The sequence below is a fragment of the Rattus norvegicus genome, chromosome 14 (genome assembly GCF_021556685.1).
Source record: "Rattus norvegicus strain SHRSP/BbbUtx chromosome 14, alternate assembly SHRSP_T2T, whole genome shotgun sequence".
In the NCBI taxonomy this organism is placed as follows: Eukaryota; Metazoa; Chordata; class Mammalia; order Rodentia; family Muridae; genus Rattus; species Rattus norvegicus.
This window is the reverse complement of record NC_141547.1, coordinates 68,636,926-68,662,070: the sequence shown is the minus strand read 5'-3', so window position 1 is coordinate 68,662,070 and position 25,145 is coordinate 68,636,926. Positions and strand designations below refer to the sequence as shown.

Genomic DNA, 25,145 nt, shown 5'->3' with positions numbered 1-25,145 from the left:
CTAGGCTGTTTCCAGAAAAAAAAAAAACCAAAAAAACCATGAGAATATTCTCAGCAAAACATGCTTAAGCAAAAACTCTCATAAGACAGTTTCCAGAAAAACATCACATGACCAACTGAGTCTCCAAAGAAACCAGAAATTTTCACTTCCCTTACCTTTTTCTAGTTTTCAATGTTTGGTGGTATATGGTGAGTGCCAGGTAGTGTATTAAGTGTTAGACATACAAGCCAATATCAGTTTCTAAACTGAAATTGCACCATAAGATATAATAGTAATGCATAAATAATAGTTTCATTCCTTCATATTTAGTATGTACTAAACAGTGTAGAGGTCACATATGTTTTAAGTCTAATAATTGTGTAATAGGACAGTTGTTGACTAGCATTTAAAGATGATGAAATTAAAGAGCCAGTGGCTTAATTGTCTCATTCATGATCACTCAGTGTATACTTTGTGAGCTTCTTAATTCAAGTTCAAGTTGACTCATGAAGACTGTTCATTTTAGTCATTATTTTGTGACTCTTTTAATAATCCATATAATTTAATGGTTTTATCTTTTGTTCCTCGAGTCATTTTTATTCATGGTGGCTATAAGTTGACAGTTGTATGAGTTGAGATAGAACTTCAGTGGCTTTGAGCTGCTTCAGGCCAGCAGGTGGTGAACATAGTACAGTACCACTATCACTATCACCATCATCACGATTACTCTACCACACAGGCTTTATAACACTCACCTGCCAAAGCCATTAGATCTCTTTTCTAAGTCTTCCACTTTTATTCCTCTAAAACTTTTAGAAATCCCAAGAATAATGAGAATTTCTCAAGCTGCTAGTTTCCTCAGTGTAAACACGGGCTCTGTGATACATCAGCAAAACCAATCTTTTTTCTTTTTAATTTATTTAATACTTAATAATAATTCTTTGGTTTCCGGGCAAACATCCCCCTCCCCTCTCCCCTTCCTTATGGGTGTTCCCCTCCCAACCCTCCCCCCATTGCCGCCCTCCCCCCAACAGTCTAGTTCACTGGGGGTTCAGTCTTAGCAGGACCCAGGACTTCCCCTTCCACTGGTGCTCTTACTAGGATATTCATTGCTACCTATGAGGTCAGAGTCCAGGGTCAGTCCATGTATAGTCTTTAGGTAGTGCCTTAGTCCCTGGAAGCTCAGGTTGCTTGGCATTGTTGGATATATGGGGTCTCGAGCCCCTTCAAGCTCTTCCAGTTCTTTCTCTGATTCCTTCAACGGGGGTCCTATTCTCAGTTCAGTGGTTTGCTGCTGGCATTCGCCTCTGTATTTGCAGTATTCTGGCTGTGTCTCTCAGGAGCGATCTACATCCGGCTCCTCTCGGTCTGCACTTCTTTGCTTCATCCATCTTGTCTAATTGGGTGGCTGAATATGTATGGGCCACATGTGGGGCAGGCTCTGAATGGGTGTTCCTTCAGTCTCTGTTTTAATCTTTGCCTCTCTCTTCCCTGCCAAGGGTATTCTTGTTCCCCTTTTAGAGAAGGAGTGAAGCATTCACATTTTGATCATCCGTCTTGAGTTTCATTTGTTCTAGGCATCTAGGGTAATTCAAGCATTTGGGCTAATAGCCACTTATCAATGAGTGCATATCATGTATGTCTTTCTGTGATTGGGTTAGCTCACTCAGGATGATATTTTCCAGTTCCAACCATTTGCCTACGAATTTCATAAAGCCGTTGTTTTTGATAGCTGAGTAATATTCCATTGTGTAGATATACCACATTTTCTGTATCCATTCCTCTGTTGAAGGGCATCTGGGTTCTTTCCAGCTTCTGGCTATTATAAATAAGGCTGCGATGAACATAGTGGAGCACGTGTCTTTTTTATATGTTGGGGCATCTTTTGGGTATATGCCCAAGAGAGGTATAGCTGGATCCTCAGGCAGTTCAATGTCCAATTTTCTGAGAAACCTCCAGACTGATTTCCAGAATGGTTGTATCAGTTTGCAATCCCACCAACAATGGAGGAGTGTTCCTCTTTCTCCGCATCCTCGCCAGCATCTGCTGTAACCTGAGTTTTTGATCTTAGCCATTCTCACTGGTGTGAGGTGAAATCTCAGGGTTGTTTTGATTTGCATTTCCCTTATGACTAAAGATGTTGAACATTTCTTTAGGTGTTTCTCAGCCATTCGGCATTCCTCAGCTGTGAATTCTTTGTTTAGCTCTGAACCCCATTTTTTAATAGGGTTATTTGTCTCCCTGCGGTCTAACTTCTTGAGTTCTTTGTATATTTTGGATATAAGGCCTCTATCTGTTGTAGGATTGGTAAAAATCTTTTCCCAATCTGTTGGTTGCCGATTTGTCCTAACCACAGTGTCCTTTGCCTTACAGAAGCTTTGCAGTTTTATGAGATCCCATTTGTCGATTCTTGATCTTAGAGCATAAGCAATTGGTGTTTTGTTCAGGAAATATTTTCCAGTGCCCATGTGTTAGAGATGCTGCCCTAGTTTTTCTTCTATTAGTTTGAGTGTATCTTGTTTGATGTGGAGGTCCTTGATCCACTTGGACTTAAGCTTTGTACAGGGTGATAAGCATGGATCAATCTGCATTCTTTTACATGTTGACCTCCAGTTGAACCAGCACCATTTGCTGAAAATGCTATCTTTTTTCCATTGGATGGTTTTGGCTCCTTTGTCAAAAATCAAGTGACCATAGGTGTGTGGGTTCATTTCTGGAGCAAAACCAATCTTAATTCAAAATCTTTATAATGGAAGCTATATCCTCTCTGGTAATTGCATACTGTAAGGCTTTATACTTCAGAGTTTTAGTGGGCTTGTATGTTTGGCAGATATTTAAGGGCCAGAAACAGTAATAGAAGAGAAAATTATAAGAATAACATTCTCAGGTATGGAGGGCTACAGAAATGGACAAGCAGTTAGAGGCACTTTCTGCATTTGCAGAAGAACCAGCCAATGCATCTGAGGCTTACAACCACCTATTACTCTAGTTTCAATGGACCTGACAGACTCTTCTGGACTCTGGGGTTACTTACAGTCATATGCTACTTAGATACACAGGCAGAAGTACATTTACATAAATGAAAATAAAAATAAATCTTTAAAGTTTTCCATTTATGGGAAGAACAGTGAAGCAGGAAGTGTGCTGGTGAGTGCATAATAACTTAGAGATGTGCATTTATTGTCTAAGTAGAGAGCCAGAACAAGATTAAACACTAGTTAATGATAGACTAATATATTTTTGGAGATCTGTACATATATGCTACTTAGGATATGATTTTCAAATATTTAAATACTAATTCAACAAGAACTCCAGGCAATTCTAGGTGGGATCTAGTGGTAAATGTATAATTTCTTGGAGTAGGAATTAGATAGAAACCCCATAGAATGTTGGATTAGAACTCAGGTAGAGTGATCTCTTTAAAGTCAAGTACTTAGGTAATTCAAGGACAATAGGGCATTCAAATACATACAGTTTTACTATGTCCAGTGAAATGTAAAATAGAAGTTATTAATGAAGGTAGCAATGAAGTTCTTGGTAAGTGATTAAATCAAGTATGGTTGATATAGTGCAAAGAAACCCTTATTATATTTTTTTAAATGAAAGGAGAGTACATCAAGACAGTTGATATAGAAACTTTTGTGTTTTGAGGGAAGAACGTAATTGTAAATACAAGGCAGTTGGCTTAAGGTTCTTAGGAGTATAAATCAGAGAAGATGAGTGTGCTTTATTTTTATTTCCTTTCTTCCCCCACCTTTTAAGGGAAGACATAACTGATGTCATATACAGACATGAATGACCAGGAAGATGGGGAAATAGTATGACATAGGAAAGGGAACATTGTCAGGAGTGGTTCTCTGAGTTAGGTGGGAGTTGAGATGTGGTAGATTAGCTGTCCATAGGAGTACAGTGATCGATCCACTAAGAGAGTCAATAAGCCAACGGAATGGGACCAAGCTGATAGACTTGATCATAGGAACCTGTAGGTACTTTAAGGTACCCTAAATGTTCTCTGCAATTTGGACAAAAGCCTCAGAGAGAAGGAATATGTAATGGAAAACTGAGGTGACTGAATATTTTACATCTTATTCAGAGGAAAAATGAAAGACAAGGAAATGAACAGTTTGAATGAAAGATGATGTTTCTTAAGTAGTCAGGGAAATAAAATGTGATCATAGTTACTTGTTTTATTATCCAGTCACAGCCAGCTATTTCTTTGCTGGTGTTGACTGGGGTGATTTAGGGCTAGCTGGGGCTCTAGTCTGCCCAGGTAGAGAAGGTATAGAAGACATGAGAATTAAATGATTGTGGAAGAGATACCTACCAATAAGCTTTGAGCCCAGATATGGAAAACATAAAAGATGTATGGGATACTAAAAACAATGAAAAATAAACTTGAGATCGTGGATGGGTACAGGAACTGGTGTAGAAAAATGAGGTAGAATAGTAAATGGAGATGCAATCATAAAAGGAGATGTTATGGGGATAGAATCATTAAAATTAACATTGGTATTTTGTTATTATTATTCCATACATGCCATTTTTTTTCTAACCAGAGTCAGAAAGGGTATGGATCCAGATGGGAATGGAGGTCGAGAGGAACTGGGCAAGGAAGGACAAGAGAAACTGTAATCAGAATATATTGTTTAATTAAGTAACATTAAACAAACTGTGGCTTGATATAGTGGCTAATGCCTATATTCTCAGTCTCAGTGAATTTGAGGCCAGACCTACTATATAGAAAGTTTTAGGTTACTTTGTACTAATTAATTTCAACTGACTAATAAGTCAAATAGACAAACCGAAAACTTTAAAACTCAATCCCTTCATGTTTGCCTCCTGACTGTTATACAGTACAAAAGTAAAGTTCTACATCATCATCTTTTGAATGATGGTAATTCTCAAATTTATATAAAATAATTTCAATGTTCAATACTGTGGATTCCCCTGGTGCTGTTTGTATTTTGATGCTAATTTTGCTTCCCCAAGAGGGGCTACCTAGGACAATGATACTCAAGTGACTTCATTGGAACCTTCTCCCCATTTTAACTTGTAAGATGAAGGCTAGAGCCGGTGGTTGGGCAGGGGAAGGGAAGGTTGAGCAGAAAACTTTTAGGGAGAAGGTAGGAGAGGGAAGGGGACAAAAGAGGAAGAGGTGGAAGGAAAATGGAGCTGAAGCACATAGCCTGGAGAAACTGTAAGTTATAAGGAATCTCATAGCTGGGGAACAGAGTAGTGTAGTGGTAGATCTGCCCCATATAGTCACACAGCTTGTATTCTTCTTAATTGAGTTGTGTTTTCTTTGCACGGGCTTATTTGGGTTGTGCAGGTTACAGCAACACAATACTTATGGCATAGAATAGAAATGTATGAACAGTACTTTGTAACTCCTCGATCAATTTTGCTCAAGATAATGATCTGATACTTAACATGGTGTCAATACTATCCACGTAAAATACTTTATGGCATCTATGAGATAGATGGTTGCCATGATTACTCTTTCACATAGCATCAGTTAATAAGAAGTGAATTCTTCTAAATGTGCTTGTTTAAAGATGTTACTTTCTGAGTTTTCTTGTCAAAGACTGTAGTTATTTTTAGGTAGGAGAAAGGATTATAACTAAAACCACTGCCACTTATCAAGGCACTGTGCATGTTAATTATTAGATCAATTCAAAGATGAAGCTCAAAATGCATCAGCAATGCTGATAGGAAAATTAGTGATTCATTGCAAAATGTGAAACTAGCAATTTATTTCCAGAATTATTTGTTTTGGAAGAAAACAGCTGAAGAAAAAACAACTGTTTTCTGATAAGTGAAGGTGAGGTCAGCTGAACATCTGGTTCATATATATATATATGCTGCATGACACATTTTATGAGTTTTTCAGTTGATAGAAAATTGCTTTCAATTGAATGCAAATTTATGTGAAACTACATCATCTGAGTGCATGAACTAGTTAAGTTATAGTTGGTTAGTTAATCTTTATAGCAAATATTTTAGATGTTTGATTTTCATCTCCTTCTGCAGATAAATCTACTTTGAATTGTTAATATCAAAAAACTTCTTCATGTTCTTGAATTTCATGGTGGCAAAAGGTCAGTCCTCCTGACTTCAAGAAAATGTTATCCCACAAAGCAGGGATACATGTTACTGATTATACTTTCTATATCAGTCAGTGAAGATAGGTTGTTTCTTTGAGCCATTTAGACAGAAAAAAATATTGGAAAGTAAAGATATGTTGAATAGATTCACCTCATATGTTAGATTATAAAGTCTAAAAGTAAATTATGTGAGATTCCATTGAATGTAATAAAGTTTGCAGCCACTATGGAGATGGGGGAAAATTCAACAGGAGGCATTCTTCTGTGTTCATTCTAATAACTGCTCAACTTTTCTTCAATTTCAGCTATAACCTCTATTGGTTTTTGTTTTCAGTTGTATGACAATTTATGTGATCTTATGTTCTAACACTTTAATTCTGGGGGTTAGGCTATTTTCTTGTAATTATTTTGGTAAGCATACATATTAATAGCTCTACTAGGTCTTGTTGAAGTGTGTTCGTGCGTTACTTTTGGTATTTGGTATCTCCATTTTTCTTTGTCTCCACATACTTCCCATTTTCATGTGAGTTCTACCTTGTTATTGGATTATTTCCAAGTGTGTGCTTTAATATTAACAGGAGTATGAATGAATTTGTAACATTTATTTTCTATTGCCATTCTATTGTAGCAAAGACCACAAACTTTTCTAAAAGAAAGCCGAAGGAATAGTTTTTTCCCATTCCTTTAATACCAAAATACATCAAATACCCCATGATCCACTTTATTGGTAAGACTTGGCATGCTAGTTTTATTTGGCTTACTGAGTTTTTTATTTCCAACATCACTGTTTTTGTTTGGGTTTTCTTGACTATGGAGTACTCACTCCACACAGGATATCTGTGTTATACCACCTCTTCAAGGCTCAAAGGAACATCAGGATAGTAGGGAAGAGGAACTATAAAAGCTGGATGTCAGGAAGGATGTGATCAAAGTGGTATCATTTGACATGGCAGGCCTGCTGCCCACATGGACTCATGGCAGCTGTGGTTGCCTGCACCTGACCAAGCCAGTCAACATTTTAGCATAGAAGGCCCAGGAACTGATACCCCTTTCTGAGATGGATAATCAAGAATAATCAGTTTTCTATAACAACATGCTCCTTGGTAGTTGACCAACTCCTGTGTATCCAGTCTCAATGTGGAGCTACAGGGAAGACATTGAGTGTCCAGAGAAAGTACTTCTAAATTATTTTTTGCATAGAAGGCAATGCGGGAGAAGATGCAAAAGCATAAAAGAGAAGGGAACATTTTGAGCATTTGTATCCAAAGAATGAACAGTTCCCATGGGATGGGAATGCTCCATTAAGACAATGTTTTAATTTAATTTACTTTAATTTATAATTATTATATAAACATATATAAGTACATATTGAACATTGAGCCTATCCCCTACCATAATCTCAACCCACCTCCTTTGCTGCCTTTCCTTTCTCCTGTTAGTCCATTTTGTTGCCTGAGTAGCTTTACTTCAAGTTCTATATTTCATACATGATTCTATGCATACATATATAATCTAGGAACCAAAAATGAGAGAAAACACATTTGTCTTTTGGAGATTGGCTTGATTTACTTAATATGATTATCTCTAGTTACTTCTATTTTATTAAAAATGGTAATAACTTTATTCTTTATGAAAAAAGGACAATTGTGGATTGTGCAACACATTTTCTTTATCCATTTTTTTCTGGCATTGGACACTTAGATTGGTTCTGGACCTTAGCTATTGGAGTAGAGTTGCAATTAGAGTCAAGAAAATAGAACTTGACGACTTCTGCTCCGTGTGCCACACTAAAGCTGCTGGATCTCACTAGCTATCCATTTATGGTGATCTATTATTTTCAACACAGATGCTCTACCCTTAATAACCAGGTGGTAAATTGTAAAAGAAACAAATGGCTCACTTGTGCACTAAGATATTTTCCCGAAATGTTCTCAGTTCAGAATATCTTTCATGAATCAACCTGACCTTTTCTTGTTCATTAGAGCTGAGACATAGATAGGTCAATAAACATTTCTAGAATTTCTCAGAGCAATCAAAATGGTTGCTGTAGCAGACTTGACCTGATTCTTGGGTTATGGTATCATGCAAAAAAGAGCTTACATGTTCAATTCTGTGACAATGATAAAAGGAGGAAAGGTAACTGAAACTTAGAAGCTCTCTTGGCTCCTTATCTGTGGTGGGTGCATATGCACTGTATCATCCTTTATGTGTTCACAAGAGATTAGGTCAGCATACCTAGTCCTCATCCAAGTTGGTTAAAACAGAAAACACATGCAATTTGATGATTATTGCAAATCCAAATAGCATGTTTTGAAACATTTGAAATTTACTGCACAATATTAGTCTGGGATGCCATTTTGTTAACCTTGAACTTGGACCTCCAAATTTCTTCACAGTCTAATAGCTTTGCTCAGGATTCAGAGCCTTATCACAGGCCTTTACACTTACTCAGCACTCAGTTCCAGGTCTTAGTTATCAGCGCAAAACAACTATCCCGCTTAAAAGAAGCAAGACTTACCTTCTTGGGCTCTGTGCCATTATCCATAATTTTTTTCAAGAGAAAAAAATCTAGGACTTTTGGACCCTAATGGTGGAAAAAAATGTATAGCCTTCTGGCTTTAGAGTAGTCTGACCTGTAGGCGGAAAAGAACAATCATCATAAGTTGCCTTTGATGTTTACCAATTTGCTATCAGAAAATTTATATCTTCTATTATGCTTGAGGATGGCAATGGCCTCCACATACTGTAAGCTCCACTAAAGTTCTCCAGATGTTTGTTTCCAGACCAGCAGTCACCTTGCCTAGATGAAGAAAGTAAGGGTATATGACATCTTTAGGTGACATGTGGAGTAGGCTGAAGTGAATTTCATGAAGGAGCATGTGCTCTTAGAAGCTGAACCTTAGTTCTAGGCCTGAACAGCTTTAAAAACTCAAGTGCACAAAAATCACAATTCACAAGCAATGACTTTATCAGTTTCTCCAGTGTCGAGTATAAAATATGAGTGAGCACATGTATGTATGTATGTACATATATTTACATCGGCACACATATAAACAAAACAATGCAAAACTACATTCATATTTATATTTTGTATATACTAAGTCATATTTACATTGTCTGCTTAGTTTTTGTAATTTCCAGTAAAATATAAAATGAGTAGAATAATAAGACAAAGGATTATATAACTCCTTATCTTAGCCTATGATAAATATTCAAAGATTCTGTATATTTTAACTGATTTTCTTGGTGTTTATACGTAATTCAAAGTTACTGTAAATGTTCACAGAAATTTAAACACTCATCCATCTTTCCAAGAGGGCTGCGTCTGAAACCCACTGGAGAATTTCTGTCAAATATTGACAGTTCTGCTCCTTCAGTATGGAGGATTTCAAAACTGTGTTGGCTCTAAGGCACCTCCTTAGTTTTCACTGGTGTTTGATGTTTGGGTCTCAGAGGTGTTTCAGGAAGTAGGAATTCTCAAAAGGCCCTACAGAAGCAGGTCTGCTTTACGTTAAAGGGCCAAGTCAGGTTTACACTAGAATTGCTGTTGTCTGTGGTACCTTGGGGCCTTGGGGATGACAAGTATTTCAAGGTATTCTTATATGCTCTGAGCTGAGGCTACAGGCAAAGGTAAGTCAGAGATGTGAGATTCCAGCTGTCCTAAAGTAAATTTGATTTCTCTTCATAATTTCTCTAGATAAATTAGATCATACTTTTAATGGATGACTCTTAGGTTATTATTTCACTTGGACAATTTGTACACAACTATTTTTGTAAATGTCAAACTTTTATCATTCCACTTCAAATTGGAATTTATATACGACTAAAAAAAGCTTAACCTTGGAAACATTTTTGTTTTCTTCTTAAAATTTAAATCTATTTTATTTTACCTTACAAATTTAATTTTAAAATTTTTGTGCTCTTCAAATTGTACAATTTTCACAGCACATGTCAAATAGTGAAAAAGATGTAGTAGAAAATCATGTTAGAGAACAAAAATGAATTGTTTTAGAGTAGATCTAAACAAAGAAGCAACAAGAACAATAGAGATAACCATTTTCATATTTCAGCGTTAAAATAAGAAATGTTTTCTGTAAATAGCTTTTCTGGGATATTTATTAAAGGATGACCAAGACAAACTGTATCATTTTCTGCAGAAGATGTTGGTGTAGTGTTGTTACTCCTGAGTGAAGGATTTTTTGTCAAAGGTTAGTATCTGGCTTTGCCCAGATTTCAGGCAACCTGTGAGGACCTGATAACTTTTTTGCATACATTTTTATTACCGCTCTCTGCTATGACCTGATACCCAAGAGGACCAATACCCAGGTTGCCATGCTGCTGGTTCTATGTTCTCGAACATCTAAGACTGTAAGTGAAACAAGCCTGCTAAAATTCAGATACAACCCCAATGGAACTCACATAGCGAAACAAAGTTTTGAACAAGAACAAAATTGGAAATACCATGCTTTCTTATTTTGAAATACACTACAAGGCAATGTGGATGGTAAACAGTATGAGCTTTGTAAACTAGTAACTTCTACAAGGCAAAAGAAGCAAAGTATTTACAAGCCTTATATTTAGTAAGGTGCTAATTTCTTAATCTATAATGGGGCCTATGTTACTGATCAATCGGCTGACCTTCTTATGTGTAGTTCCTTATTAAACAAACCACAAAAGAAATGCTATTTCAGAACAGTTTAACATTCACTGCAGGCTTTGGGTAAAGAGAACATATTTCCTGTGCACTTCCTCCCTTTACACATGCATGATATCCTTCATGATCAACATCCCTCAACTGAATGGAACACTTATTATAACAGATGAATTTGAGTTTTCTATGTCACTATCCCCCACACTCCAAAGTGAGGATTTACTCTTGTTATTACATATTCTATGGATCTCGTCAGAAACATAAAGTTCTGAACCATCATTACTATGATATATAGAATAGAAGCACAGCCTTAAACACCCCATGCGCACTGCCATTTCTTTCCTCTGTTCTCATTAATCTCCAGAAACTACTGATGCTTTAACTGTCTCCGTGGTCTTACCTTTCCAACACTGTCGTGACACTGAGCTCATAGAAAATGGAGCTCTTTTCTGATCGATTTTCTTAGTGAAAGGCATTCATTATTCGCCTATTTCTTGTTATGACCTTAGAGTTTCTTTCTTTGCAGTATCTGTTTGTCTAGTCACTGAGATGTACCAAATTTTGACAGCTATGAACAATGCTGTTCTATTGTTCTCCGTGCAGAATATTGAGTCTTCAATCTATTTGCAAATGTGTTTGATGTAGTATTGGCTGGGGTTTCCTTTTGTTTTCATTAGATGACATCATAAATGATATTTCTTCCCCTTGGACTCGAAGACTGGTACATCTCTAGGAGAAAATGAAAATGTAATTAAAGTCATGCATGCTGGTCCACAACTGGAATCTGAACAATGGAGGGGTAGAGGTAGGAGTTTGATGCCAGTCCATAGAGAGTTCAAGACTGGGCTACATAAGACTGTGCTTCACAGGGATCTGATAGCTTGTATATCATATATTCATTCAGTTTTATATATCAACACATGGTAAACCACTATTTAACCTCTTCAAAAGCCTCCATTAGCAGAGCCCAAGTTCATTCTCCTTCTTGTGAACCTGTATCTCTTGTTCTCTGCTTTTCTTTGCTCCCTGAACCTGGGCTCATTGTTGTTTCTGGTTTGACATGTTTTGCCCTTTTGCACAGATTTTTGGCTCCCCCGAGAATGCCAGTTGCTGAAGAACTATAGAAGGAGCTTTAACCTAGATGCTGTTAGATCAGAAGAGGCCACACATGGATGTGGACCAAGAAATATACATTCTGTCTTTTTTCTTCCTTTTCATCCTGAATGTCTGCAACTGCAACAATAGAAACAGACTTCTTGCTTCGAAAGAGTTACTACCTTGCTTTATAATATTTTATTAACAACTTAATTTTAAAAGCTATATGTCAGAATCTGATTACAGTAATGGTTCAAAATTTATACCCAGAATTATTTTTCTTTCTTGTGTCTGTGATAGAGAAAGCTGTCTCATAACCTAACACTGAAGATGCATGAAAGGTATTGATAGCATGCATGATTTAGCATAAGACAATGTGAGGGGTTGGAATATGGTTAACCAAAAAGTGTTGTGTTCGTACTAAGGAGGTAACTCGGATACAAAGGTGTCAACAAACTTCTATAAAAAAACAGAATTTGAAAAAGGGCTGATCACTGCCATATTACCATCTCTTTCTTCTCTTAAGACTTTTGGTCTCTAAGCTGTCACTTATTCTACTCCTGATTTCTGAGAGGCTGGACTGTTTTTTATCATGTATTTCTGTCTGAATGACCATCTCCAGGGCTTCCTTCCTTTCCCTAGCTAGTATTCTCTCTTTCTCTCCCTCTCCCTCTCTCTCTCTCTCTCTCTCTCTCTCTCTCTCTCTCTCTCTCTCTCTGTCTCTGTCTCTCTCTCTCTCTCCCCCTTTCCCTCTCCCCCTCTCTCTCCCCCTCTATCCCTGTCCCCTTCTCCACCTCTCCCTCTCTTCCCCTCCCCCTTCTGAATTATCTGTCTGCCTGTCTATCCTGATATTTTAAGAAATAAAATTTCATACATTAATTTAAGAATGTGTCTTTTCTGGGGGTTGGGGATTTAGCTCAGTGGTAGAGCGCTTGCCTAGCAAGCGCAAGGCCCTGGGTTCGGTCCCCAGTTCCGAAAAAAAGAAAAGAAAAAAAAAGAATATGTCTTTTCTGAATGCATGTCCTTATATAGCTGAAGATACGTTGTTCGATTGTTTATGGAAATGCAAAAATATATCTGTAATTGAATTTTCTTCACATTTGTGCTTGGCGAAATCAACAACTGGCAATAAATTTAGCATTTCTAAGTTAAAGTAATACATATATTGCTCTATAAAATAACAGTCCTGATATAAAAGCACCTGTCTACTCTTATTACAAATGTTTCTTTATATTGATGAGTATTTCTGTGAACCTCAGACCCAAGGAGAGTGGGGAGAGGGCTTTATCTATCTGGACATTGGGGCCTGTTGCAGCAAATACTTGATAAATATTCTTCACAAAACATATAGAATTAGCAAGGTAGTAGAAAGGAAAGTGTAGAAGCCAAAACGTTTCATCTTCAAAGTTCCTTTTCCTTCCTTAGTCACAGAAAGTTTGAAGAGATCTTCTTCAAAATGATAATTACCCTTCACAAAGCCAGCAGCTTCAGGCTTCCTTTTCTCTTGTCACTCATTGTACAAGAAGAATGAAATATAATTTTTCTATGAAGCCTAAATGATCATACATATGACCAGAAGACAATATCCTATAGAAGTTCAAAATTATTCTCAGAAATAAAATAAGCATAATCCCAACATCTGTCCACAAGATCTGCATGAAATATTAAAAATACTAAATGTTTTACATGTTTTGCATCAGTTGTTTTCAGTAGACCAAACAAATTAAGTGAAATATCCCTCCATGTAGAAAGACTGTGGGATGTCCTAAATGGCAGAATGGAATTGTCGAGTCTTAAAAGTGTCTCCTATCTACAGACTCAATTTTTCTTGTTGACTTGTTTGTCTTTTCTTCTGTCACCAGTCACTTACCACCCAGGCATGGAATACAAGTGGAGCAAAGCCAAACTACTTCCTGTCTAATGTTCTCACTCCAGACTTTTATACACCTTTCCTTTTTAGGGAATGGAAGATTTTTATCGCGGGTATCAGATATTCCAGGGGACAGTGATGATAAGGAGCAGGCTGACCTTAGTGGATTCTATAATTTATGCTTTTAAATTTTGTAAAACTAAAGTTCCAGCACCTTCTTGTATCCTGGGGAGATCCCAACTCCCTATAATTGGTGCATTTCATGTTTACCATGGGAATCACAATGGTTAATTCAAAACAGCAAATATTTAACATATTTTATTCAATAATTTGTTGATTGCTTCATAGTACAATTTAGGTACTATGAACTTTGGAAGTTCCTCAACCTGTGGTTTGCGTGGGTCATCCCACAATGTGTGACACACCCTGCAGAGGACTGTGGGTAATATGAACTACATCTGTATATTGGCAGTGGGGAAATGACATTTATTGAGGACATTTTCATCCCTTGGTGTTATATTATGCACACACCATTTGTGACTTAGTTAATTTATTCATACTCCTTGACTAGGGTGATAAATGGACAGTTTGTTAGCTACAGTAAGAAGTGTATTAATCATATATTTGGCGTGGAATTCTAGAAAATATTATTGAATTAACGACATTGTTTCTACAATCAAGTTTTTTCAACACTAATTCATTTAGATTTTCATACTCACAAATTTAATATAGTTTTGGAGAATTTTATGATTTGCAATAGATTTTACATCTATTTTCTTATTTTACCTCAGTTGTTACATTTTGGTAGCTTGAACTATGCCTTTCTCTCCCATTTTGCCAAAGGAAAGATGGAGATCCAGAGATATTAAGGAAGCACATAGTCCATTCAGTAAATAACAAGCATTCTTAGAACAGTGTTTCTAAGGAGAAATTATGTTTAGCAGTCTTAGACATAGCCAGCATTCATTCAATAAAGATTTTTTATTAAAATTATTCTTATTTGATTTGAATTTGTAGCAAGGTATAATTATATGACATGGTTCACACAGAGAGAGAGGGAGAGGGAGAGAGGGAGATGGAAAAGGAGAGAGGGAGGGGGAGGGGGGAAGACGGACACAGACAGACAGAGAGAGAGACAGAGAGAGAGACAGAGAGACAGAGAGACAGTGAGTACATATGGATGTTTGTGTCTCAATATATGCATGCATGTAGCCACTCATTCATACATGTTTGCTATAAGAGAAGTTTGTTTTTCCACAGGTCTTGGTTTTGGGACTTCATGTCCAGGGGTACTCCCAGCCGTGTCTCCTCTGTAGTACTCGTGGAGAAAGACATCCTGCATTTTTACAATATTGGCTGCTCAGGCATGCCTTGGTTTGCTGTCATGACTCTGTTTTCTAGTATTACTTTTGTATGGGCATCCTTCTTCTGTGTTTTCTGCTTATAAAGCAGTGGCATTTTCCTTACCCACAACCTAAATAACTCATTTAGGGTTAGGGTTAGGGTTAGGGTTACATTCACAAAGGCACCTTTACCAAATAAATTCACATTCACTGGTTGTAAGTATTTGAATATGCATATATTTTTAAGGCTACCATTTAGCTTAATACTCCATCTATATGCTTTTGCATTCTTGTGCAGTAACAGATTACAATTATAGAGTCTGATGATCATACACAATTGGGATTCTAGGGCTTAAAATTCAAAGCATCGTATCTATTAAAGTTGTCAACTTACAGGGTCTGCTGGCTTTCCTTTCCTTACCCTGTTCTGCTTCTGAGCTTCTGTCATAGCACCTTGTACCACTAACCCTGACCCTCTGAAAAGTGGCCTTATGATATTATCAAGTACCACATTGTTCTAGGAAGTCTCGTTGTCTTAACCTTATCAGTTTTGTTGCATTCAAACAGTAATATTCTCCCTGTAAGAAAACATGTTTTTTTTTGAGCCTTGAGGATAAGAGTATAGATCTGAGATACATTATTCACTTCAGCACATTCAGTCAAAAGTTTAAAGAAACAATAACTCTATCGAATTCCCACCAGTTAGATAAAGTGCTGAACTAGACCCACTCAGGTACAATTTTTAAAAAGAGGAGAATGTTCCCTGTTTTATGGCTTGAACTGATATTGGATGGAGGGTCCTTCCATCAGAGTAGAGCTGGTCCAGAGTAACCTGGTCCATCAAGTCCCTGGTTACTGGCTCCTGATTCCTGCTCTCTTGCTCTCAAAGCAGTGGTCCTTATTTCCTCTTGTTCTCTCTCTGCTGAACTTAAAGCACATTTGGCTTATTAATCTTTATAACACCTTCGAATACCCTTGTGAGGTTATCAAAGGGCAAAGGAAAGGGCAGCAGTAATTATCCTTACTTTGCAGACCAGGGATTATGACAGGAAAGTGGTTCAATTAAGGTCTCCAATGAGTTGTAGAGAGAGACAGGAAAAGGTACCTAGATCCTTGCCCCATTAATCTGGCCCTTACTCCTGCGACCATGGATTTGTCTTTTATAATTTTCCAAGAACTTAGAAAATGGTCTGGGTATTTTGGAAAGTGAATTGGCAGCAGCAGATATGAAGGGTATATTCACTTAAAGTGTAAATGAGCGAGAAAGAGAGAGGGGAAGGGTGAGAGGGTGGGAGAGAGGGAGGGGAAGGGGGAGAGGAAGGCAGAGATAGAGGGAGGGGGAGGTGAGTCTCTGTGTTTCTCTCTCTCTCTCTCTCTCTCTCTCTCTCTCTCTCTCTCTCTCTCTCTTTCTCTCTCTCTCTGTTTTAATGGCAGCTTTTCTATTGTGTCTCCCAAAGGGAGAGCAGAATGAACCACTCCCTGAGGAAGTATTAACTGTACTGTGAACAGGCTGTAAAGTAAAGTCAGCAGAGTTTTATATTCCACGTGGAAAGTATTTGCTAATACTGTATTTTTGAAGTGGGTCAAATGGGTCACTCTGCCATCTGAAATTTGTATGGGGCAAAGGGTACAGGGAGGCCTATCATATTCTCCTCTTTCTTGTGCATACTTTGGAATTTAAATCTGACTATTCTCCTTAGGCTACATTAGCCTAAAGGTCAGCCAAATTTTAATAACACTATGCAAAAGGGAATTGGGGTGAGGTGGGGGACTGCAGCTTCCTTTCTGGGATGAGGGAAAAAAGTTTATCTACTCACAAATCTACATCACATGTTTGCCTCTCTTTTGTACAATGAAGCACTGCTGCTTTTTGGAATGTCACAGAGACCTTCGGCAAACTGAGGCAGACAATGTATGTTGTGCAATGTGTGCAATGTGGAGTGCTGTGCTCTCATCAGCATCTGACTTTGTGAAATTCCCTTCTGATTCTCCTCAGTGTGGGCAGGTGATGCTTTTGAAATCTGACCTCCCTCATTAAGTTTCTGGAACTCTAAAATCAATGAACATTTGCAAGCATGCTACAATTTTCTCATTGAGTTCTTCTACATGAGATGTATTTTTTCCTTTACACGTTGGCTTTTTGTATGTACTTCTCTTCTCGGGTCCCAGTTTGAATATCTTATTTATAGGTCTTTTTCTTTTTCTTTTTCTTTTTTTTCCCAGAGCTGAGGACCGAACCCAGGGCCTTGCACTTGCTAGGCAAGTGCTCTACCACTGAGCTAAATCCCCAACCCCTATATGTCTTTTTCTTAAAGGCTTACTTAGATATACCTTCAGTGATCTAATAGATGCTTCCAAAATATTGGTTGAATAAAACTAAGTTCAAATCCCTATACTTTTTAAAGTTTATAACTGAAACATCTAGTAGTTTATAACTCAAACATCACTCAAGTAAAAGCTAAGGCAAGAGCAATCCTTATACAGTTAATGTCTAACTAGATCTTGTTGGGCTGGAGAGATGACTCAGCAATTAAGAGTGCTTCCTGCTCTTGCAGAGCACATGATTAGTAGCCAATGCTGACATCTGGCTTCCCACAATTGCCTGTAACTCCAGCTCCATGGGATCTGACTCCTTCTGACCTTTGTAGGCACCTGAACATAGACATAATCCTTGCCCAGGAATCTGATTTCTAGAAAATTTCTCAAGAAAATGAAATGCAGAGAGCAAAACTTTGGAAAAATATACTTATGACTGTGTAGTTAGGAAACATGTATCTTTTGAAGTAATACTAATTTTTTTTTAAAAACAAGATATGGACAATGTCAAAATCAGTAGACATGCTAACAGGGAAGTAGAGAAATCTCTTGGTGTTCAAACTCTAGATAAGAACTATAGGCAACTAATTACTGCAGAGAGAGGGAGAAGTAGCCATTTCCAGGTCAACCAGTCCTAACTAATCATCTAATACAAAACTGTCAGCACTGAAAGCATATATACACAAACCACAAAACTGGACTCAGTAGGCTACATTTATATACTCATGCATCTCAATGTGTATAATAATAATAATAATAATAATAATAATAATAATAATAATAATAAAAATAGCTATCCACTTGAAAGGCATAAAATTCAATTAGAGATGATGTGGAAGAAATTGGGAAGGAAATATTAGAGAAAGGAAAAGGAAGAAGGGTAGTGATATAATTATATTTTTACCTAAAAATATATAAAAGTCAGCAAATTTTAAATATAGAAATAAGGATTGTTGTGGGTAAAATGTTATACATCCATCAAAATTGTTTATGGTGATGAAATACTTGCACTGTAAGATCAAACATGGGTCATTGTTTAAAATGATTATAATAAATTCAAATTTCAAACATAAAAATGAAATTAATTTAAGCTTGATATAAAAGATGCAACTAGTTGTCAAAATGTTTTGAGAAGTAGATTTATGTCTAATCACTTTCTATTATATATTATAAATTTTATTCTAAAATTATGAGAAAAACAGAATAAAATTAACTTCATAAGAATAATATTCTATGAAACTATATTCCCAAACGTCAAAGTGTGTTCAAACATTCATCTCTATAACAAGCAAGTAGTAACACCAAGACACTATATTTTAAAAGTCAAAAAATTAATTGTTCATAAAAGTAATGGTTTTTTTTCATCTCTCTTGGGAAGACCTGGTCTTCTGTACAGTTCCTTTGGCAGTAGATACAAAGGAACAGACACAGGAAGTCACTTACTTTCTGCTAGTGGACATCTGTTGTTTTTTTTCTGTCTGGAAGTGCCTCCATGTTTTTGGAGCTTTTGTCCTGACTTTTCTGTGAAAACCGCCTGTGACATATTTAAAGGCCCTTCTGCTCTGAGAGGAGGGTAAGCACAAGATTCAGGTTGGTTAGTCATTTTCTGTCATTCTCGTCAACAACAACAACAACAAAAAAAAAAGAGATTAGTGGCAAAGGAGGAAAGTGTTTCTAGTTTTTAGGAAGTTTTGATTGGCATATATTATTTGTTTGTAATAAATTAGTCTCATGTAATATTTTTGTATATGCAAATAACGTATTTGAGCTCATGTACTCTCTTTACTCTTTCTTGTTCCCTGACCCCTTCACCTTACTGTTGGTTCCCATCCTATTCCTAAGTGGTCCTTCTGATTTCAGCTCCTCTTTTAAAAATGTAGATTCCACATGTGAAAGAAAACATGTTTAATGGCAGGACTTTGATTTATTTAATTTATAACAATGATCTCCAAGTTTGCTTATTTTCCTGAAGGAATTCGGTCTTCTGTTGATAAAGAATCATCATTCTGTATGCATTCCTCATTGGTTCACACATTCGTTCCTCGGTGGTCATTAATGCTGATTGCACAACTTGGCTACTTCCAATGGCCACAGAAACATGGGTGTGCAGGTATCCTTATCATAGTCTGAATGATTTCATCAGATGTATTCCATGGAATCATACACATAGATCATGTGGTAGATCAATATTTGGACTGAAGAACTTCCACACTGATTTCAGTAGAGGTGTCACTAGTTCATGTAATTACTAGGAGAGGACGAGATTGCCTTTGCTCTTAAAACATTCTCATTGCTTCCACATCTTAGTGTCCCCACAGTTGTCAAGGATGTGTTGATTCAGACAGCAATGTTGTCCCCTGATAAACTGCAGTTTCTTTGATTTTAGTTTTTGGTGTTCTTTTGGTAGAAATAATTCAGGAGTTTGGTTAATAGCAATGGCAGTCACTACTCAGTGCAGAAATACAGATATTGCACTAATATTTCCATCCTTACTCTGACAGTTTAACTCAGTTCCTGCACCTTGACTCCTTTTCAGATGACATTTTCAGACAGGCTGTTCTCCACAACCTCCCTTTGATATGTCAATATATCAGAGTTTCTCATAACACCTTGCTAATTTTGATATGTACTAGAGTAGTTCCCACAACTCAGGGGGAAAAAAAGGAGGTATTATGGCATGAAGACTTCTGTCCTTGCTGAGGTTGTGGTCATTGTTTCAGCACGTGGATATATGCTATCTACCTGGGACATGGTCCTTGTAGGTTTATCCAAATTTTCCATCACTAGATGGGTTTCTCCTTCAACCAGCCTTGATCTTGTGATTAACTGAAGGCTTTCCAAAATTAATTCATTTATATAAATTCAGGTCTGCATGAAAGCAGCTTTTTATATTATGTAGAAAGGATTTTTGGAGCTGTGTGTCAGGAGTCTGGGACTACTTTGTGTATTTTATAGTTTTCACATCACAATAGCATAAAATGCTATCATTCTCAATCTGAAAACTCCTAATTTATAGAAATTATCCAAGTGCTTATTGGTTATTCCTATCTTTCTAACAATTAATGTAGTTATTTATAGAGAATTAAAGAAAAATTATAATATCAACATTTCAATTAGGAAGAAAAATCATCAGAAGATGCAGTGTACTTTACAGAATCCTGGGTCACTGTAGGACCAAAGTCCCGGAGTGTCTGTAGACCCTCCGTCTCCTCTCCTATGCCTCACAGCTTCAAAGATATGTTTCTTTGAATTTTTTCTACATTTCTTAAATATATTAATTTAATAGACTATTATTTCATTAACAGTTTGCTAAAAGTGACATTTGATAATTAAGTTTCAACTTTTTTAAAAAAGTGACTAAGTATTTTATTCAATGAGTAATGATTTCCTATGGCTAATTATATAATTATGAGTCTGGATGTTATTTGATTTATATTGAAATATTTGTTTAGCATCTACTAAGTAGACCCTCTGACATGTGTAGCAGAGCCCAGTGATTCATTACTATGCTCTGTTACTGCCTTAATAATTCTAAATTATTTGTATGATTTTAAATAATAATAAAATACTATAAATGATAATATAATCCAAGAAACATATCTTCTTACATTTAACTATAGAGGTAAATTAAATGTGAGAACCAACTCCTGAAAATATTTGTGTATAAACATATGAATTTGAATCTAGGTCTACTCTGATGAGAAAGAGATTAAGTACCTTATTTCTGTGCTTAGAAGATTATCATAAATATCAGCTGTTTAATCTGTGTCATGTAAAATTAAGGCATGAAGTCATTAAAACTTCTTTCTACATTGCTCAGTTATGCTTAAGTGAATGATGGCCTAGTGAGATGCCAAATGTCAGATGCATTTCCTGAAGAAAGAAAAAATTAACTCACGCACAAATGGGGTATGGCTGTAATGTCAACATTAGGAAGGGCAAGAGAATCACAATAGTAGGCTAGCCTGGACTACCTAGTTAGATTGTGTCTGAAATAACAAGGGAAGGGATAGAAAGGGAAAAGAGGAGGAGTAAGAAGAGGGAGAAGGAGAAGGAAGAGGAGGAGGAGAGGAGGGAGAGGAGGGGAGGAGGAAGAGGAGAAAAACCAGCAACAAAGCTGCAACATCCCCCCCCTTTTTCTCCTGAGATACAAGTTGGAAGATAGTTTGGATGCTGCACCTGGGGTGAATGAGGCTAATAGAGTTTATAGTAATTAATCTGCAGCACAATTCTCTAGTGATCAAAGATGGAATAATATGCAAGTGTGGTTTTAATTTCCTTTTCCTAAATGAAGAACAAGCGAAACTATAAATCACATAACCAATTCTGCCATATATCTCCTTTGCTCCATTGCTTGCTGACAACGTGAAAGAGGTATTGTATTCCACACATGACTAGTTCATGCCGGGTTCATTGTAGCTTGCTTGTTCTGGTAATAAGTAAGCACAGGTCACAGGAACTCTGAAGTCACGGACAGTGCTTTTTCTGCTGACTCCCAAGATTGACAACAGCAGGTATGCCGGCATCCTAACAGTATTGGCTTGTCTCTGCACACTGCAGAGTGAGCCACGATGCATATAAGAAGCATCTCATGTTGATTTATGAGTTGCAGTGGGGGAAAAAAATCTTCAGTAATCTCTTGTCACAGGGAGATAGGATATCTTTAGTATAGGATCCCAGAATGTTTCCAGATACATCATCCCCATCACTGTCTTGGAAACTTTTTTATTAATTTGCAGGAGTTCCTGACAAAAACTTTATATCCACGAAATTTTAAGAAGCATACCAAACATTTTTAGTCTTACAGACTTACACACAATTTTTTTCTGTTTATCTTGACTCTATGCATGCGTGGTTTTTGCCCTAAGAATGGTTCTAGATGTAGTAGTATAATTGTCGATAAAATAGTTGAGGTGGCTAAATCTTTGTTTTCAAAATACTAGATTTGCTTATGCTGCATACTGATATGCTGACATATAAGTAATGTGTTCCAGTAAAACACGAAATAGGATGTTTATTCATTTTTCAGACTTACATTGGGTCAAAAGAAAACCATTGAAATATAATAAAATTTGTATTTTGGAGTCATATTGTAAACAAGGTGTGGCTCATCTAGAATTTCTGTTAATGTGTATTTGTGTAATAGTCCCTACAATCACAGCTTGTCACTTATCGTAGACAAAAACAAAACACAGAAGTACCTTTCCCACCCCCAAGAGCTCCCCAAAAACCTTCAGCAATTTCTGGGCTCGTATTTTCAATTTTACATGTTTGTTTGTTTATGTTATGATATTATTTTGTGATTTTTCTTGTTTACTGGTTTCCTTGGCTTTCCTTCTGGGGATATAGAACTCTCTCTCACTTACTCTCAAGGAAAATATCAGATCTTTTGGACATTATTTTATGATGATGATAGATGTCTGAAGGAATCCAAAAGCAAGAGTTAAATTGCATACATTAGTGTTTCTGGGTCTTTATTCCCTGTAATATAAAAATGTGAGAGCTTAAGTAATGGAAAACTACATTTCTTTATAGTTATAATAAACTGTCATGAGTGTTTTTTGCATTTTCTTATACTATAAGTAGGCTGAAAAAATTAAAGAGAAGTAAGCATAAGTATAGAATGGAAGATAAAATATGTATTGTCATAAAAATCAAGCCAGTTTACTTGCTGGCACAGAGACATTAAGAACATCAGCTACTTTTGTTACCCTTGAAATTCTCTTTTATATCTGGTAACATTTTATTTGCATTTTATGGATGAGTAAAGGATTCATAGAGAATCACATAGAATAATTTGATCATGGCCCCACAGCTTGTGTGGTTAAGAGACTTAAGGTGTCTGAAAAAATTGGCAGCATTATTTATTTTTAAAATCTAGAATATAACTGTAGTTTTTTTCATGGAACTGTTATTGTCCAGAACCTTTATAAATGTAGTAAATCCTTGTATTTTTCAGAAATATCTTAAAACTATGTGTTCAATGAATATAAACTTTATAGTTTATATTCTCCTTCAATGTACTTCCAGGGAATCTGTTCTCAATATCTTTTCTTCTTCAGAATTAAATAAGTTTCTCTTAATGACACAGCCACATGTTAGAGAAAAGTTACTTGTAAGGTTTGATGTATGGCATCTGATCCATTTTGTTCATGTGAAATGGCTTCTTTATATAGTATTTACTCACTGATACTAGATGTTAGCCATAAAGTACAGGATACCCATGATACACCCCACAGACCTAAAGAAGTTAAATAACAAGGAAGACCCAAGCAAGGATGCTTTAATCACACGTAGAAGGAAAAACAACATAGTTATGGAGGCTAAGGCGAGGGAGGAAACTGGCGGTGGTGTATGGGCAGGCAGGATCAGACGTGGGGAGAGATAGGAGAGAGGTCCACTTGGCCTGGAGAATGAACGGAAAGCTGCAATTTCCTGGAGTGGATGGGGTCACTCGTAAGTCTAGGGGCCTGGGATAGAGGAGGCTCCCAGGAGTCAATGTGGGTGACCTTAGCTGAAATGCCTAACAATGGGGACATAGAACCTGTAGAGGCCACTTCTGTAGCCAGGGAGGACCCCAGTGGAAGGTTAGCGACACCAACCCAGCGACTAAAACTTCAACCCCAAATTTGACCAATCTAAAAGTAATGCAGGGACGGAACAGAGACTGAAGGAAAGAACAACTAATAACCCACCCATCTCGAAACCCATCCATTGGACAAATACCAATCCCTGACTTTATCAATGATACTTTGTAACGCTTGCAGACAGGATCCTGACATAACTGTTCTGAGTGACTCTACCCAGCAGCGGACTGAAACAGAAGCAGATACCTACAGCCATATATTAAACGGAGGTCAGGGACATCTATTAAAAAGTTGGGGGAAGGATCCAAGGACCAGAAGTAAATGAAAACTTCACAGGAAGACCAACAAAGTCAACACAATCTGGACTCCTGGGAGCTCTCAAACTTTGAGTCACCAACCAAAGAACATCAAGGGCTGGAAAGAGGTCACTGGAAAATAGGTAGCAGACAGGTAAGTATTGATGACTGCCCTGTCTGGCCTCAGTGGGAGAAGATGCTCAAAATCTGGCAGACTTGATGTGCCAGGTTAGGAAGATGCAGGGGTACCACACTCACAGAGGAAAAGGGGAGAGGTTAGGGGGGAAAGGACTCGGAGAAGGTGAGGAGGAGCAGTATTTGGATGTAAACAAATTAATAATTTAATTAAAAATTTTCTCTACTGTAATTTCCTGAATACATTTACTTTCTATCCAAAATCACATAGTCAACTTTTTAAAGATTTTTTTGAGATTTCCTTTGCTATTGTAATTATCTTGGAATTTTACAATGATGTGAGATCGAGAAAGGAAATTTCTGTTAAACACCTAATTTCCTCAGAGGAGAGAGGAACTTGAAAGATGGTGCTAATTAACAGAATGTAAACATGTAAAGTTTTCTTTTTCTTTGTGGACAGCAATAGAGTGATGAAATTTCTGTATTAGATAGTGTATTCTAGCAACAAAATAATACAGTTGTAGAAGAATCAGAGATGAGTTAGGAAACCCATGTTGGAGGGCATGGCTGAATATCTAACAAGGACAGAACTGAAATGAAAAGCCTTGAGATGGGGCAAATACTGAATTTGAAATTACTAAAGAACATACTTTCTCTGGAATCAGTTTCATTTGGGGGAAAGGAGAAAATATTTTCAAAATGAATTTTACATTTCTCACCTTGGTCTATATACATTGAATAATGCAGGCATATTACTCAACCTGTTTTG

The 25,145-nt window shown here is 36.9% G+C and overlaps 1 long non-coding RNA gene across 1 annotated transcript in view; it reads right to left on the bottom strand.

The window, feature by feature from the left end:
• The window catches only part of LOC148001378 (uncharacterized), a 148,847-nt gene that overhangs the window by 62,067 nt on the left and 61,635 nt on the right, over positions 1–25,145 (bottom strand). The window contains exons 2-3 of the long non-coding RNA XR_015637058.1: positions 11,135–11,463; positions 8,602–8,716 (exon numbers count right to left, since the gene is read on the bottom strand). This is a non-coding gene — a long non-coding RNA (uncharacterized LOC148001378). The remainder of the gene's footprint in view (positions 1–8,601; positions 8,717–11,134; positions 11,464–25,145) is intronic.